This window comes from Bos grunniens, chromosome 6 (assembly GCF_055505025.1).
Source record: "Bos grunniens cultivar Pamir isolate PY7600 chromosome 6, Bosgru_T2T1.0, whole genome shotgun sequence".
NCBI lineage: Eukaryota > Metazoa > Chordata > Mammalia > Artiodactyla > Bovidae > Bos > Bos grunniens.
Genome location: NC_141170.1, coordinates 68880981 through 68894671, shown reverse-complemented (window position 1 = coordinate 68894671; position 13691 = coordinate 68880981). Strand labels below are relative to the sequence as shown.

The following is a 13691-nucleotide window of genomic DNA, read 5'->3' as shown; positions in this document are numbered from 1 at the left end:
TTTCATTATCAGTTAGCCAAAAAATTGAATCAGCACATAACCACAAACATATACACTGGTATTAAACCTTATTTCTCAGACCTGGTAACAATAAATAGAAAGAATGTATGAAAGAAAAAAAAATTTTACTGTTCTTTCAGCCTTTTGTTCAATTTGATTACTTCCCTTCCTTCAGTTCAGTTCAGTTCAGTTCAGTCACTCAGTCATGTCCGACTCTTTGTGACCCCATGAATAAAGCATGCCAGGCCTCCCTGTCCATCACCAACTCCTGGAGTTCACTCAGACTCACATCCATCGAGTCAGTGATGCCATCCAGCCATCTCATCCTCTGTCGTCCCCTTCTCCTCCTGCCCACAATCCCTCCCAGCATCAGAGTCTTTTCCAATAAGTCACCTCTTCACATGAGGTGGCCAAAGTACTGGAGTTTCAGCTTTAGCATCATTCCTTCCAAAGAACACCCAGAGCTGATCTCCTTCAGAATGGACTGGTTGGATCTCCTTGCAGTACAAGGGACTCTCAAGAGTCCTCCAACACCACAGTTCAAAAGCATCAATTTTTCGGCGCTCAGCTTTCTTCACAGTCCAACTCTCGAATCCATATATGACCACTGGAAAAACCATAGCCTTGACTAGAAGGACCTTAGTTGGCAAAGTAATGTCTCTGCTTTTGAATATGCTATCTAGGTTGGTCATAACTTTTCTTCCAAGGCATGAGCGTCTTTTAATTTCATGGCTGCAGTCACCATCTGCAGTGATTGTGGAGCCAAAAAAAAAATAAAGTCTGACACTGTTTCCCTATCTATTTGCCATGAAGTGATGGGACCAGATGCCATGATCTTAGTTTTCTGAATGTTGAGCTTTAAGCCAACTTTTTCACTCTCTTCTTTCACTTTCATCAAGAGGCTTTTGAGTTCCTCTTCACTTTCTGCCATAAGGGTGGTGTCATCTGCATATCTGAGGTTACTGATATTTCTCCTGGCAATCTTGATGTCAGCTTGTGCTTCTTCCAGCCCAGCATTTCTCATGATGTACTCTGCATATAAGTTAAATAAGCAGGGTGACAATATGAAGCCTTGATGTCCTCCTTTTCCTATTTGGAACCAGTCTGTTGTTTCATGTCCAGTTCTAACTGTTGCTTCCTGACCTGCATATAGGTTTCTCAAGAGGCAGGTCAGGTGGTCTGGGATTCCCATCTCTTTCAGAATTTTCCACAGTTTATTGTGATCCACACAGTCAAAGGCTTTGGCATAGTCAATAAAGCAGAAATAGATGTTATTCTGGAACTCTCTTGCTTCATCGATAGTCTAGCGGATGTTGGCAGTTTGGTCTCTTCCCTTCCTTACTCAGAGGCTAAAACTGTATTGAGCTATAGACCCTTGCCCTAATATTTACCTGAGCTAAACCTGAAAAAATATTTTAAACAGCATTTCTTAAAATTATTTAATGAAAAGGGTACTTGAGAGGGAAGGAGGAAAAGTTTGTGTTCCTGTGGCTGCAGTGATTAACTACTGAAGAGAACTTCATTAGATCTCTCTGAGGCTGAGACTTCACTACAGTTAAAATCAGAGGTGAGCTAAATGATCTCTAAGACACCCAATTTCTCTGCTGGCTATGCTATTCCAGGAAGGAATATTTAAAGACTGTTAAAATAGGCTGTTAGATTATGAAAGAAAATGCTAAGTTAGAACCTATTAATTAAATATGCAGAGAAACGTGGGAAGAAACAAGGCATTTCCCAAAGGAGAATCCATAATTTAATGCAGATTTTAATTAATATAATACCAGAAACTATCAATAAATATTATGAAAGGAGCTTCTTTCTCCACCAAGCTTACTATGCTCCCATATGCCTTGCTGCTGTCCCCTGGGAGAAATCCTGGCACATATTTTCCTAAATCTTAAAAATATACTTATCTACAAAGTTGTATACTTTTGCTGTTTTTCTCTCTTAAAAGAGGAAAAAATGAAACTATCTGAATGTTCTAATTTTCAAGGTGGTTTTTAGAGAAAAGCATAAGGATGAAGAAATTTTGTCATGATGTTGGTGATAGCAGATTATCCCTAGGATATTTACTTTTATTAAAACCTGTGGCTTCACTTTCTTAATATCTGTAGGGCTAAAATTGCTTAGATGTTAGGAGAAGACAGCAATGGCAGCAACCATTTGGAATTTATCATCATTCTATCTAAAATGCATTTATTTTCCTTGAGCTGACTGAATACATGAAAAAGAAAAACATGTATATGAGAGAAGCTTTAGAGTGCAAATTTTATTATAAAATATAAAAATTAATTTAATTACCCAAATCCACTCAATACTATAAATTGGTTCTCTTAGGTGAATGGAGCAGTGCATGGAAAGTTGCATTATCAATAGGACATTATGGCATTTTTCCATAGGATGGCCACATACAGATTCTTCATAAAAAGAAAACACTCTAGTGCTTGCTTTGGTAGCATATGTGCTAAAATTTCAACAATACAGAAAAAAATTAGCATGACTCCTGCATATGCCAATTTGTGAAGCATTCCATATATTTTATAAAAAAAGCTTTTTAATTTCAGGCATATTAGTAATTGTCTGTAATTTGAGGAAAAAACATTGCTTACACTGCTTACATTACTTACAGTTTGACCATTTGCCTAAGCACCCTAAGTCAATCAGGAGAGTAAACATAATGATTGATGAAATGAATTGACAAGCTGAGTGACTGAAGTAACCAAATAATATAATTCATCTAATATGAAATATGTGCAGTCTAACTACTGCAAAATTCATTAATTCCACTATTTTATTCATGCTCTGGGAAGTCTCTGATCTCCTCTAATCTGCAAAATAGCACCTTCAGAAACTAAATAGGCTACATGCACCATATTGTTGGAAAACTCAAACGCCTAAATGCATTGTCAAAACAAACACATGCTTATGGAGAATTAAAACTGATGAATCTAGCTTCCGGCATCTTTCTATACTGAAAATGATGGAAACCTCCAAAGAGACAGGAAAACACATTGTGAGTTAATGATACAGGATTAATAATTTTCATTGCACAAACACTGTCTTTCAAACACCGGAGAGCAGAAAGACAGAGTTTCCAAGTCAAGAAGGTTTTTATATACAAGTGCCATTATGCAGGACCTTAGGGGCCTTCCCAGAAACAATACCCCTGCCATATCCCTTCTCATCCTGTGTCTTCCACCTGCCTCTTATCTGCTGAAAAACTTTAGACTATTAGGCCTTCCCCAGGTTCCAAGAAGTAAATATAATCAGAGAAATAAGAAAATGTCAAAAAAAAAAAAAAAAAGGAAAACATTCAAAGAAGACAAAATAATAATAATTTAGCCATTAAACAAAGTCAAAGACCTTTAGACCTTCTTCAGGGGCTATAGATGATATTATGAAAGATAGCCTTTGAGCTTTTTCACAGATACTGAAACCCTCACTAGATGGAAGAAGTTAACTATAGCTGACCACAAGAAGTATGTAGACCCCAGATAAGTTGGAATCAGAAGGTTGACGATGTTGACTTCTTGCACCTTGTAACTCTCAAAAGACCTTTCCCTGAAAGTAATCAGGGAGTTTGGGCCTTTTAAACACCAGCCACTTGGACTTCTTCTTGGTACCCTGCAATTAATGCTGCACTTTGCTTCAGCACAACCCAGTATCAGTAGATTGGCTTTATACTGTCCGTGGGTAATCAAACCCAAGTTTGGTTAGGTAAAATAAGGAGTGTAGATGTATCACTAGATAGCCTCATTAGTATTAACTTTAAACATAAATAAAGACCCACATACACTCTTCAGACCAGTGGAAAGCACAGAAGCCTTGGGGCTAACATAGCCTGTAATTACATTTCAAACAATTTTATTGCATATGACTCCACAATAAATTTTGTGTGATATAAAGGTATGAGACATGAGATAGGCAATTCACACTCAAAATACATAAGTGACTTGCCAATGACCACATAAGTAATAAATATTAGAGCCAGATTTAGTATTCACATTTTTAAACTCTTAATTCATTGCCCATTTCTATTACACAATATTAAATCTTACATGTTACAGTTATAAATGAAGTGTCAAATAAAATAAGCTCCATCCCCCAAATGTAAGTCACTATGGAGAACAATATGGAGATTCCTTAAAAAATTAAAAAGAGAGCAACCACATGATTCAATAATCCCACTCCTGGGCATATATTCAGAGAAAACCATAATTTTAAAATATGCATGCACCCCAATGTTCACTGAAGCACTGCTTGCAATAGTCAAGACATGGAAGTATCCTAAATGTCCATTGATACATGAATGGGTAAAGAAGAGCAATGGAATATTACTCAACCATTAAAAAGAATATGATAATATGAAATAATGCCATTTGCAGAAATGTGGATGGACCTGGAAATTATCATACTAAATGATGTAAGTCAGAAAAAGACAAATTTTCACGCATTATCACTTATATGTAAAATATTTTAAAAATTACAGAAATGAACTTATTCATAAAACAAAAACAGACTCACAGACTTAGAGAATGAATGTGTGATTACCAGTGGGGGAGGTTGGGGGGAAGGAATAGATAAGGAGTTTGACATTGATATGCACACATTGCTATATTTAAAATAGATAACCAACAAAGACCTACTGTAAAATAAAATAAAATAAAGTGGTATATTATAAAAGATAGAATAAACATATAGAAACTATATCACTGGAATTTCTATTTATTTCAATAAACATTTTTTAATATAAGACCAATTTTAAAACACTTAGAACATTCTACTATTCTACTGAAACATTCTATTACTTATTAATATATGATCAAGCTCATCCACTCCTAAGAGTCTTTGTAGAGATTTTTACAGTCACCTTGTCCAGTTTTAAAATGGTTGGTTTTTCAGTTAAGTTAGTCATGTAACTGCATGTTTAAGAACAAATTATTGATTATTATTAATTTTACTGTTTCTATATTAAAATTTGTAAATTGAACTTTTCTTCTTTTTATAAATTCTTTTGTTTCACTTAGTTTAACACTGTCATATCTTTCTATCTCTGAATTTAATTAATAATCATTTTATTTGACAATTTACACATTAAAGTTTTAAGACAATTTTGAAGATAAAAATATTATATTTCCTAATCTTCCCCTTGCTGCTGCTACTGCTGCTAAGTCGCTTCAGTCATGTCCGACCCTCAGCGACCCCATGGACTGCAGTCTACCAGGCTCCTCCATCCATGGGATTTTCCAGGCAAGAGTACTGGAGTGGGGTGCCACTAAATTATTATGGTATTCTTCAAAATGTTCTAGCTTTAACCATGAAGAACTATTTCAAAGTTCTTTCTATAATCTTCTGATATGTACCCCTCTTCCTGTGAGCACTTTCTTACTTTCTGGCGCCATACAATGCTCCAGGTACGCTTGTATTTCCTATGCTGCAGTTTGGCCTCTGGAATCAATAATTTCTTGAATAAGGCCTTGTTCCTCTTATTCAACAATGATATTTATAAACCGATACCTTGTATTTAGAAACACGCCTAACAAAGTGTCCTTGTTTCCAGGCCTTCTGAATGAATCAGTTCAGTTCAGTTGCTCAGTCATGTCCGACTCTTTGGGACCCCATGAATTGCAGCACACCAGGCCTCTCTGTCCATCACCAGCTCCCGGAGTTCACCCAGACTCACATTCATCGAGTCAGTGATGCCATCAAGCCATCTCATCCTCTATCTTTTCCTTCTCCTCCAGCCCCCAATCCCTCCCAGCATCAGAGTCTTTTCCAATGAGTCAATTCAACTTGGAAAATATAAATATATTTTCTGTATATAGATGGATGGATAGCTAGACATGTTTTTATCCTTACCTATACATACAATTTGGCCTTGGAATACGGAATGAAGCAGGGCAAAGACTAATAGAGTTTTGCCAAGAAAATGCACTGTTCATAGCAAACACCCTCTTCCAACAACACAAGAGAAGACTCTACATATGGACATTACCAGATGGTCAACACCAAAATCAGATTGATTATATTCTTTGCAGCCAAAGATGGAGAAGCTCTATACAGTCAGCAAAAACAAGACCAGGAGCTGACTGTAGCTCAGATCATGAACTCCTTATTACCAAATTCAGACTTAAATTGAAGAAAGCAGGGAAAACCACTAGACCATTCAGGTATGACCTAAATCAAATCCCTTATGATTATAAAATGGAAGTGAGAAATAGATTTAAGGGACTAGATCTGATAGACATAGTGCCTGATGAACTATGGACGGAGGTTCATGACATTGTACAGGAGACAAGGATCAAGACCATCCTCATGGAAAAGAAATGCAAAAAAAGTAAAACGGCTGTCTGGGGAGGCCTTACAAGTAGCTGTGAAAAGAAGAGAAGCTGGAAGATTTTTGATTTGGGAAATCTGGTCAACCACTTGTAAAAGAATGAAACTAGAACACTTTCTAACACCATATACAAAAATAAACTCAAAATGGATTAAAGATCTCAACGTAAGACCAGAAACTATAAAACTCCTAGAGGAGAACATAGGCAAAACACTCTCTGACATACATCACAGCAGGATCCTCTATGACCCACCTCCCAGAATATTGGAAATAAAAGCAAAAATAAACAAATGGGACCTAATTAACCTTAAAAGCTTCTGCACATCAAAGGAAACTATTAGCAAGGTGAAAAGACAGCCTTCAGAATGGGAGAAAATAATAGCAAATGAAGCAACCGACAAACAACTAATCTCAAAAATATACAAGCAACTCCTACAGCTCAACTCCAGAAAAATAAATGACCCAATCAAAAAATGGGCCAAAGATCTAAATAGACATTTCTCCAAAGAAGACATAAAGATGGCTAACAAACACATGAAAAGATGCTCAACATCACTCATTATCAGAGAAATGCAAATCAAAACCACTATGAGGTACCATTTCACACCAGTCAGAATGGCTGCGATCCAAAAGTCTACAAATAATAAATGCTGGAGAGGGTGTGGAGAAAAGGGAACCCTCTTACACTGTTGGTGGGAATGCAAACTAGTACAGCCACTATGGAGAACAGTGTGGAGATTCCTTAAAAAACTGGAAATAGAACTGCCTTATGATCCAGCAATCCCACTGCTGGGCATACACACTGAGGAAACCAGAAGGGAAAGAGACACGTGTACCCCAATGTTCATCGCAGCACTGTTTATGATAGCCAGGACATGGAAGCAACCTAGATGTCCATCAGCAGATGAATGGATAAGAAAGCCATGGTACATATACACAATGGAGTATTACTCAGCCATTAAAAAGAATACATTTGAATCAGTTCTAATGAGGTGGATGAAACTGGAGCCTATTATACAGAGTGAAGTAAGCCAGAAGGAAAAACACCAATACAGTATACTAACGCATATATATGAAATTTAGAAAGATGGTAACGATAACCCTGTATACGAGACAGCAAAAGAGACACTGACGTATAGAACAGTCTTATGGACTCTGTGGGAGAGGGAGAGGGTGGGAAGCTTTGGGAGAATGGCATTGAAACATGTAAAATATCATGTATGAAACGAGATGCCAGTCCAGGTTCAATGCACGATACTGGATGCTTGGGGCTGGTGCACTGGGACGACCCAGAGGGATGGTGTGGGGAGGGAGGAGGGAGGGGGGTTCAGGATGGGGAACACATGTATACCCGTGGTGGATTCATTTTGATGTTTGGCAGAACTAATACAATTATGTAAAGTTTGAGAATAGAATAAAATTAATTTAAAAAATAAATAAATAAATAAAAACGAAGTTTAAGAAAAAAAAAAAAAAAAAGAAGAGAAGCAAAAAGCAAAAGAGAAAAGGAAAGATATAAGCATCTGAATGCAGAGTTCCAAAGAAGAGCAAGAAGAGATAAGAAAGCCTTCCTCAGCAATCAATGCAAAGAAATAGAGGAAAAAAACAGAATGGGAAAGACTAGGGATGTCTTCAAGATAATTAGAGATACCAAGGGAACATTTCATGCAAAGATGGGCTCGATAAAGGACAGAAATGGTATGGACCTAACAGAAGCAGAAGATATCAAGAAGAGGTGGCAAGAATACATAGCAGAACTGTACAAGAATGATTATCATGACCCAGATAATCACGATGGTGTGATCACTCACCTAGAGCCAGACATCCTGGAATGTGAAGTCAAGTGGGCCTTAGAAAGCATCACTATGAACAAAGCTAGTGGAGGTGATGGAATTCTAGTGGAGCTATTTCAAATCCTGAAAGATGGTTCTGTGAAAGTGCTGCACTCAATATGCCAGCAAATTAGGAAAACTCAGCAGTGGCCACAGGACTGGAAAAGGTCAGTTTTCATTCCAATCCCAAAGAAAGGCAATGCTAAAGATTGCTCAAACTACCCACAACTGCACTCATCTCACATGCTAGTAAAGTAATGCTCAAAATTCTCCAAGCCAGGCTTCAGCAATATGTGAACCGTGAACTTCCAGATGTTCAAACTGGTTTTAGAAAAGTCAGAGGAATCAGAGATCAAATTGCCAACATCTGCTAGATGATCAAAAAAGCAAGAGGTGTCCAGAAAAACATCTATTTCTGCTTTATTGACTATGCCAAAGCCTTTGACTGTGTGGATCACAATAAACTGTGGAAAATTCTGAAAGAGATGGGAATACCAGACCACCTGATCTGCCTCTTGAGAAATTTGTATGCAGGTCAGGAAGCAACAGTTAGAACTGGACATGGAACAACAGACTGGTTCCAAATAGGAAAAGGAGGACATCAAGGCTTCATATTGTCACCCTGCTTATTTAACTTATATGCAGAGTACATCATGAGAAATGCTGGGCTGGAAGAAGCATAAGCTGGAATCAAGATTGCAAGGAGAAATATCAGTAACCTCAGATATGCAGATGACACCACCCTTATGGCAGAAAGTGAAGAGGAACTAAAAAGCCTCTTGATGAAAGTGAAAGAGGAGAGTGAAAAAGTTGGCTAAAGCTCAACATTCAGAAATCTAAGATGATGGCATCTGGTCCCATCACTTCATGGCAAATAGATAGGGAAACAGTGGAAACAGTGTCAGACTTTTTTTTTTTTGTTTTTTTTTTGTTTTGGCTCCAAAATCCCTGCAGATGGTGACTGCAGCCATGAAATTAAAAGACGCTTACTCCTTGGAAGGAAAGTTATGACCAACCTAGATAGCATATTCAAAAGCAGAGACGTTACCTTGCCAACTAAGTTCCGTCTAGTCAAGGCTATGGTTTTTCCTGTGGTCATGTATGGATGTGAGAGTTGGACTGTGAAGAAGGGTGAGTGCTGAAGAATTGATGTTTTTGAACTGTAGTGTTGGAGAAGACTCCTAAGAGTCCCTTGGACTGCAAGGAGATCCAACCAGTCCATTCTGAAGGAGATCAGCCCTGGGATTTCTTTGGAAGGAATGATGCTAAAGGTGAAACTCCAGTACTTTTGCCACCTCATGTGAAGAGTTGACTCACTGGAAAAGACTCTGATGTTGGGGGGGATTGGGGACAGGAGGAGAAGGGGACGACAGAGGATGAGATGGCTGGATGGCATCACTGACTCGGTGGATGTGAGTCTGAGTGAACTCCAGGAGTTGGTGATGGACAGGGAGGCCTGGCGTGCTGCGATTCATGGGGTCACAAATAGTCGGACACGACTGAGTGACTGAACTGACTGTTACATACAGTTAGACAGAATATGTTTAATTTTCATCAAAAACCACAGAGTTCATCCTAAGAAAGTGAAAAATCTGCTTCTAATCATTCACAAAACATTTACTTATTTGTACTATGCTAGCATACACAATTTCAGAAAAGATGATCTCTGAGAAACAAATTTATTATTGTACAATATTTTTGCATAGTTATTTTTGTCTTTAGCCTTTCGGTATCCAGGCAGAACACTATTTTCCAAAGTAACATCGGTTGTTCTGTTTTTCTCTACATCTTTCAATATAGTATATCATTCATACTTTGTCCATGTGGTCTCAGATGTTACATTTAAGTGCATTAATTTCTTCTCACATGTTGCTTGATTTTTCATAGCTACAGAGTATGCCTTGTGGGAGAAGGCGATGGCACCCCACTCCAGTATTCCCGCCTGGAAAATCCCATGGACGGAGGAGCCTGGTAGGCTGCAGTCCATGGGGTCGCTGAGGGTCGGACATGACTGAGCGACTTCCCTTTCACTTTTCACTTTCATGCATTGGAGAAGGAAATGGCAACCCACTCCAGTGTTCTTGCTTGGAGAATCCCAGGGATGGGGGAGCCTAGTTGGCTGCCATCTATGGGGTCGCACAGAGTCAGACATGACTGAAGTGACTTAGCAGCATGCCTTGTCAGTTAGTTCAGTCGCTCAGTCGTATCAGACTCTTTGCTATCCCATGGACTGCAGCACACTAGTCCTCCTTGTCCATTGCCTACTCCTGGAGTTTACTCAAACTCATGTCCATTGAGTCAGTGATGCCATCCAACAATCTCATACTCTGTCATCCCCTTCTCCTCCCACCTTCAGTGTTTCCCAGCATCAGGGTCTTTTCCAATGAGTCAGCTCTTCACATCAGGTGGCCAAAGTATTGGAGTTTCAGCTTCAGCATTAGGCCTTCCAGTGAATATTCAGATCTGATTTCCTTTAGAATGCAGTGGTTGGATCTCTTTGCAGTCTAAGGGACTATCAAGAGTCTTCTCCAACACCACAATTCAAAAGCATCAATTCTTCAGCACTCAGTTTTATTTATAGTCCAACTCTCACATCCATACATGACTATTGGAAAAACCATAGCCTTGACTAGACAGACCTTTGTTGACAAAGTAATGTCTCTGCTTTTTAATATGCTGTCTAGGTTGGCCATAACTTTTCTTCCAAGGAGCAAGCATCTTTTAAAGTCATGGCTGCAGTCACCATCAGCAGTGATTTTGGAGCCTCAAAAAATAAAGTTTGCCACTCTTTCCACTGTGTCACCATCTATTTGCCATGAAGTGATGGTACCAGATGCCATGATCTTAGATTTCTGAATGTTGAGCTTTAAGCCAACTTTTTACTCTCCTTTTTCACTTTCATCAAAAGGTTCTTTAGTTCCTCTTCACTTTCTGCCATAAGGGTCATGTCATCTGTATATCTGAGGTTATTGACATTTCTCCTGGCAATCTTGACTCCAGCTTGTGCTTCCTCCAGTCCAGCGTTTCTCATGATGTACTCTGCATATAAGTTAAATAAGCAGGGTAACAATATACAGCCTTGACGTACTCCTTTCCTGATTTGGAACCAGTCTGTTGTTCCATGTCCAGTTCTAACTGTTGCTTCCTGACCTGCACACAGGTTTATCAAGAGGCAGGTCAGGTGGTCTGGTATTCCCATCTCTTTCAGAATATTCCACAGTTTGTTGTGATCCACACTAAATCTTTGGCATATTCAATGAAGCAGAAGTAGATATTTTTTCTGGAACTCTCTTGCTTTTTTGATGATCCAATGGATGTTGGCAATTTGATCTCTGGTTCCTCTGCCTTTTCTAAATCCAGCTTAAACATCTGGAATTTCATGGTTCACATACTGTTGAAGCCTGGCTTGGAGAATTTTGAGCATTACCTTACTAGCGTGTGAGATGAGTGCAATTGTGGGTAGTTTGAGCATTCTTTGGCATTGCCTTTCTTTGGGATTGGAATGAAAACTGACCTTTTCCAGTCCTGTGGCCAGTGCTCTTTCCAAATTTGCTGGCATATTGAGTGCAGCATTTTCACAGCATTATCTTTCAGGATTTGAAATAGCTCAAGTGGAATTCCATAACCTCCAGTAGCTTTGTTCTCAGTGATGCTTCCTAAGGCCCTTGTACAAATGTGAATTTATGCTTATAGAAGAAATGGATGTGTAGATGGATCATAAACATTTTTTTTCAGGAAAGTTTTTCTGTCTGGTCTCTCAGATCACTGACCTGTTTTGGTGATTATCAGATGTGACTTGTCATATTCTTTCAACATTTTTGATCATGTAACTGCTCAGTGTTCCGGGTGCATTTACATACGTGTGTGAGAGAAAGGGTGAGAGAAAGATAAACACAGAGACAAAGTCAGAGTCCAAGACATAGATCAAAAGGTCACAAGAGATGATGGGAGAAGAAATACTTCAGATTCTGGTGTTTTCCTCATTGATTCATCCTCTGGCCTAGTGCCTCCAGATTCTGTTTATTGCCTGCTTCTTGAAACCATTTAAAGCTTTCTCAGATACCATTGGAGAAGGCAATGGCACCCCACTCTAGTATTCTTGCCTGCAGAATCCCAGGGACGGGGGAGCCTGGTGGGCTACCATCTATGGGGTCCCACAGAGTTGGACATGACTGAAGTGACTTAGTAGCAGCAGCAGCAGCAGGTACCATACCTGTTTTTTTGTCCTTTCATAGAGTTACACTCTTGAGAGAATTTCTTTTTACTAGGTTCCTGGCCCTGTTGTCCATATTGAACTTCCTACTAACATTAATAAAATATATTTCTAAAACTAAATTATAAATATTCAACAACTTCAATTGCTAGAAGAGAATCGAAAGTATAAAATTCTGGCTGAGTAACAAGATTAATTTTGCTACTTCATGGCTTCAATATACAGTTTGTCTGGAGAATAAGAATTTAGATTCAGCAATACTAATATGAAGAGAGTGAGGTAATTGCCTTAGGCATAAAATTTAAAGAAGAAACAAAAATACTCAGTAATCTATGTAAGATATTTTAATGCAATATCATTGAATGTTCCATTTGCCTCAGGCTTAAATACGATTTATCAAGTTATAGTTGTGGATCTTGCCTGAATCTAAAATGTTGATTTTTTTTTCATTAATCATTTGCATTAATTTTCATTTTAAAATATGCATTACCTAATATTCATCTTGATTACTGAATTGTGGGGCACATTCTTGAATGTTCCTGAGGTAACTTCCTACCCACCTCACTCACATCACTGTAACCAGCCCTGCTTAGTCTCCATTTTTATCTGCAATCAAGATACTAAATGGTGCCCCAGAGTATATATAGTGGTATCTGTGTATAAACATATACATACACATATAAAATGAAAGAGGAGTAATATCAACAAATATCAAAATAAACAGTTTATCTCCTAACCATGTATTAATACTTTCTTAAAGAAAATGTCAGAGTATCAAATATTCACAAAATATTTCACCTAATACTTCCCACAACAGCAAATAGCAAAATCACAGTATCTCAAATAAAACAATGAATGTAAAAGATACTTTATTAGGCTGTTGTAACTTAGTTGACAGAAACATATGAGAATTCTATTATAAAAGTGAAGACATTAATTATAGATTTCTCATCAGGATTGATGAATGCATGTCTAACCACGATATAAGAAGGGTTCTGCATTAGCCACATTCTTTCTCCCTATCAAGCAGGGATTTCATATTGTTTTAAATTATTAAATACAAAAAGAATACAAATTCCCAACTGCTTCAATTACTAAATTTCACTTTAAATACTACTAGATATTTTGATATCTCAAGTGTCTTATGATTAACATATTTCTCTGGTGTAGTAAATTAAGAAGTTAATACTGACCCATTCTGGTGCTCAATGTCCCAGCTTCCCTATTCACAATGCAACAGTATTGCCTAAAATAAAGACATATCTATTTTACTAAATTGGTTGCCTAAAAATATCTAGAGAGGAGAAAA

General features: G+C 38.0%; 1 long non-coding RNA gene and 1 pseudogene across 7 annotated transcripts in view; one reads left to right on the top strand and one right to left on the bottom strand.

Annotated features, from left to right (window-relative positions):
• Window positions 1-13691, bottom strand: part of LOC147370846 (uncharacterized) — a 290061-nt gene that overhangs the window by 80498 nt on the left and 195872 nt on the right. For 3 of the 7 annotated variants that reach the window (XR_015166194.1, XR_015166192.1, XR_015166195.1), the window contains one exon: window positions 13576-13628. The exons of the other annotated variants lie outside the window; for them this stretch is intronic. This is a non-coding gene — a long non-coding RNA (uncharacterized LOC147370846). The remainder of the gene's footprint in view (window positions 1-13575; window positions 13629-13691) is intronic. 7 annotated transcript variants of the gene reach the window in all.
• LOC147370848 (U6 spliceosomal RNA) lies at window positions 2441-2539 on the top strand (annotated as a pseudogene).